A 5,267-nucleotide genomic window follows, 5' to 3' on the forward strand; every position below is an offset into this window, starting at 1 on the left:
TGAATTAATTTTTATATGTGAAGGTAGAGGTCTGACTTCATTCTTTTGCATATGGATGTCAATTTTCACAACACTGTGTGACTATTCTTTTCACATTGAGTGGTCTTGGCAACCTTATTAGAAATTATTTTAGCATATATGTGACAGCTTGCTTCTGGAGTCTCTGTTCTGTCTCATTACTCTATATGCCAGTACTCTGTTTTAATTACAGTGGCTTTGTGGTTTGATTTTAGATTATGAAGTGTGAGTCCACAATCTTTGTGGGATTTTTTATATTAAAAAATTGTATTTACTTAGAAGTATTCAGAATGTCAATAAAGCAGCTGTAACTTCTTTTTTTTTTTTTGCAATTACAGATTAGGATTCAATTAACAGAACAACAACTATTTCATATAAGTTGTTCCAGAGACAGCTGAAAATGGAAACTACCACCCATATACAATTAATTTGTGCTGTTCACCAATAAAAACATACTTTAAATTTTCATGACAATTTCCAACCCCCATACTGTACCAAACAAAGTTAGTGGGTACTTAAATTTTCACCGTAACAAGGCTATCTAAAGATGCTTTTGGTAGTGTATTAACTATACCAAAAAAGACCGTACAGGTTAAAAGCATATCTTACACAGCCTTATATTTCTATTCTTTCCCTTTAAAAGGAAAAACTATTGTACAGGCCTTTAAGTGCTTTATAGACCAAAACAAAACAAAACAAAACAAAACAAAATAAAAACAAAACAAAAACTGAACTAGAACTTATTCATCATTATCATCTTCTTCATCTTCCTCCTCCTCATCATCCTTGTCTTTCTCTTCCTTCTTCTTTTTTTTTTCTTTATACAGCCTTGATGACTCCCCTTTTTTGCTACATCAGACATCCTTTAGCTTGCTCTGCAGCAATACCTTTTCTGTACTTCTCCCTCCAGCTTAGCAGCCTCCTTTCTAAAGGCTGCTCCTCATCTGCAGCAGTGTTATTCCACATCTCTCCCAGTTTCTTTGCAACATCACCAATGAATTGGTTGGGTTGTTCTCTTTTGATTTTTGGGTGATACTCGGAACAAAACAAGAAAAAGGCTGAAGGAGACTTCTTGGGTGCATTTGGGATCCTCGAAATTCTTTTTTGCTTCTCCTTTAGGGGAGATGTAAGTTTTAATTTTTCTTTCATAATGGGCCTTGCTTGCCTTTGCCATGTCTTCAAATTTTCCTTTCTCTTTAGCAGACATGATTCTCCGCCTCACTAAGCACTTCTTATAAAACTCTGAGAATTTGACTGACTGAAGCATCTAGTTGCTGCTTCTTGTGGTTTTATTGGCAAGTTTTCATAAAGAATGCATATGATGATATTTTTCTCTTGGCTTCTTCTTAGGATATCCTCTACACATGTGCAATTATTTTCTCAGTGAGGCACAGAACTGTTTGGTGCCATCTGAAGCTCCCTTGCCCTGGAACTGTCTCTCCTTCTGTGAGAGCAGGAGCCAGACATAGTCTCTTTGTTGTTCTTTTTCAAGATTGTTTTAGTTACTTGGTATTTCTTGAAATCACATAAACATTAGAATGGCAAATGATTTTTTTTCATATTCCTCTCACATCTGGGTTACATTATTTTAACTGAGAAGTCTGCTGTCATTTTTATGTTTGTACCACTTTATATAATGTTGCTTTCATCTCTGGCTGCTTTTAAGATTTTTTTGTCACTTGTTTTGAGAAATATGATTATCATGTGCTTTGATTTAGTTTTCTTTGTTTTTAGTATTAGTAGAGATACAAATCTTTGGATTTATTTTGCAACAAATCTGAGAAAAATTTGGGTCATTATTTCTTCAAATCAGTTATTTTGGCCCATTTGAGTTGTCTCACAGCTGATTGATGCACTCTATTTCTCCCCCAATTTCTTATTTTTCAGGGTTTCATTATAGATAAGACTCTGTCTTCAAAGTCACTAATCTTTTCTTTTGCAACCTCTAACCTGCAGCTAATCGTACCTAGTGTAGTCTTCATGTTGAACATTGTAGCTTTCCTATCTAGAATCTTAATTTGAGCCTTTTACATGTATATTCCATATTTCTACTTAACATGGTCAATCTTTCCTCTTGCTTCTTGAGCCTATGAAATATAGTTAAACTAATTTCTAAAGTATTTATCTACCAATGCTATCATCTATGTCAATTCTGGTTACTTGTCTTTTGGTTGAATTTTCTCCTATTTGTGGAGTCATATTTTCTTGTTAATTTGAATAGCTGGTAACTTTCAATTGCATGCCAAACATTGTGAATTTACCTTTTTAGGAGGTAGATATTTTTGACTCCATAAATAGTTTCAATATTTTTTCTAAAACACAGTTTCTTCATATGATTTGATCTTTTGGCCATGTTTTTAGGATTGTTAGATTCTAAAACTCTGTTTAATGTACAGCTAAATTCTCCCCCCAACTGAAGTATAATTGTGCTCAGAATTCTACCTGATGTCTCATGAGTTGTGAGGTTTTCCACTTTGACTGTTGGAGATTAGAACTATTCTGGACCCTGTGTGGATAATAATGATTGTCCTCTTTAATCTTCTTATGTGGTTCATTCTCCAACATGGGATGGTTGTATATAGATATATATGGTTCAATGCTCAAGTGAAGACTAAGGAGAACCCTCTGCAGATCTCCAGGATGTTCTTTTCTTCTGTGTGTGCAGTTATTTCTTCTCTGGAACATTGCAAACCTTAGTCACTTTTGGTTTCTCTGGATTCCAAGATAGATTCACAAATCAGAAAGTAAAGTAGGTTCTTTTAGGGTTTCTGGAAACTTTATCTAGGCAGTCAGCTGAGACAATTATAGGGCTTACATCATTTGTTTTCTACCTCTGTTATCATTGTCATTCAATGTCTGATGCCCAATGTCTAAAAAACTATTGTTTCATTTATTTTATTCAATTTTTGTTGTTGTTTCAAGCCCTTAGTACTCTCTCTTGGTCCAAAGCAGATGTCTTATGTTTAGGTTTCATTTGAGATTTCACTGAATCCATAGATCAATTGTGTGCTAATTTAAATCTCTTTTAATGGTAGATATTTTAACCATAAAATTAGAATATTGAGGTTTTGAGCCTTTTTCTTAGTATTTATTCAGGTGCAAGTAAAATAATTGCTCATTTAGCCACTGCAAAAACTGTCATAGTTAAGTTATTAGCATTAATGATTTTACCAAGATTATTAGCTATAAGAACACTATTTCTAAGTATTTTATGATTTTGATGATAACATAAATTTTATATATATTTTTCAAATTGTGTGTTCTGTATGTTTTGTTTCTAAAGAAATATTATTTTTATATCTAATAACCTTGGTAAGTTCATGAATTACAACAATTTAACTATGAAATTTTTTTTGCAGTGTCTAAATATACAATTATTTCATGTGCACATCAGTTTTATTCCCTTTATTCTAATATTCACTGAAACTCCCCAACTCTAAAATATATCTTTTTATCAGAATTTATGATTGGAATACAAAGATATGCTACATTCTGATTTTCTTTTTTTTAATTTATTTTTATTTTTTAATTTTTTAATTTTTTTCCATTTTAATTTTGTATTTTTATAAACATATATGTTTATCCCCAGGGGTACAGGTCTGTGAATCACCAGGTTTACACACTTCACAGCACTCACCAAAGCACATACTCTCCCCAATGTCCATAATCCCACCCCCTTCTCCCAAAACCCCTTGCCCCAGCAACCCTCAGTTTGTTTTGTGAGATTAAGAGTCACTTATGGTTTGTCTCCCTCCCAATCCCATCTTGTTTCATTGATTCTTCTCCTACCCACTTAAGCCCCCATGTTGCATCACCACTTCCTCATATCAGGGATATCATATGATAGTTGTCTTTCTCCACTAGACTTATTTCGCTAAACATGATACGCTCTAGTTCCATCCATGTTGTCGCAAATGGTAAGATTTCATTTCTTTTGATGGCTGCATAGTATTCCATTGTGTATATATACCACATCTTCTTGATCCATTCATCTGTGGATGGACATCTAGGTTCTTTCCATAGTTTGGCTATTGTGGACATTGCTGCTATAAACATTCGGGTGCACGTGCCCCTTTGGATCACTACGTTTGTATCTTTAGGGTAAATACCCAATAGTGCAATTGCTGGGTCATAGGGCAGTTCTATTTTCAACATTTTGAGGAACCTCCATGCTGTTTTACAGAGTGGCTGCACCAGCTTGCATTCCCACCAACAGTATAGGAGGGTTCCCCTTTCTCCGCATCCTCGCCAGCATCTGTCATTTCCTGACTTGTTGATTTTAGCCATTCTGACTGGTGTGAGGTGATATCTCATTGTGGTTTTGATTTGGATTTCCCTGGTGCCGAGGGATATGGAGCTCTTTTTCATGTGTCTGTTGGCCATCTGGATGTCTTCTTTGCAGAAATGTCTGTTCATGTCCTCTGCCCATTTCTTGATTGGATTATTTGTTCTTTGGGTGTTGAGTTTGCTAAGTTCTTTATAGATTCTGGACACTAGTCCTTTATCTGATATGTCGTTTGCAAATATCTTCTGCCATTCTGTCAGTTGGCTTTTAGTTTTGTTAACTGTTTACTTTGCTGTGCAAAAGCTTTTGATCTTGATGAAATCCCAATAGTTCATTTTTGCCCTTGCTTCCCTTGCCTTTGGCGTTGTTCCTAGGAAGATGTTGCTGCGGCTGAGGTCGAAGAGGTTGCTGCCTGTGTTTTCCTCAAGGATTTTGATGGATTCCTTTCGCACGTTGAGGTCCTTCATCCATTTTGAGTCTATTTTTGTGTGTGGTATAAGGAAATGGTCCAATTTAATTTTTCTGCATGTGACTGTCCAATTTTCCCAGCACCATTTATTGAAGAGGCTGTCTTTTTTCCATTGGACATTCTTTCCTGCTTTGTCGAAAATTAGTTGACTGTAGAGTTGAGGGTCTATTTCTGGGCTCTCTATTTTGTTACATTGATCTATGTGTCTGTTTTTGTGCCAGTACCATGCTGTCTTGATGATCACAGCTTTGTAATAGAGCTTGAAGTCCAGAATTGTGATGCCACCAACGTTGGCTTTCTTTTTCAATATCCCTTTGGCTGTTCGAGGTCTTTTCTGGTTCCATATAAATTTTAGAATTATTTGTTCCATTTATTTGAAAAAGATGGATGGTACTTTGATAGGAATTGCATTAAACATGTAGATTGCTTTAGGTAGCATAGACATTTTCACAATATTTATTCTTAGAATCCAGGAGCATGGAACATTTTTCCATT

At 35.1% G+C, this 5,267-nt stretch overlaps 1 pseudogene; it reads right to left on the minus strand.

Annotated features, from left to right (window-relative positions):
• Positions 1–758: 758 nt before the first annotated feature.
• On the minus strand, positions 759–2,009 carry LOC131834675 (putative high mobility group protein B1-like 1; annotated as a pseudogene).
• Positions 2,010–5,267: the final 3,258 nt, after the last annotated feature.

This window comes from Mustela lutreola, chromosome 6 (genome assembly GCF_030435805.1).
Source record: "Mustela lutreola isolate mMusLut2 chromosome 6, mMusLut2.pri, whole genome shotgun sequence".
Taxonomy (NCBI): Eukaryota; Metazoa; Chordata; class Mammalia; order Carnivora; family Mustelidae; genus Mustela; species Mustela lutreola.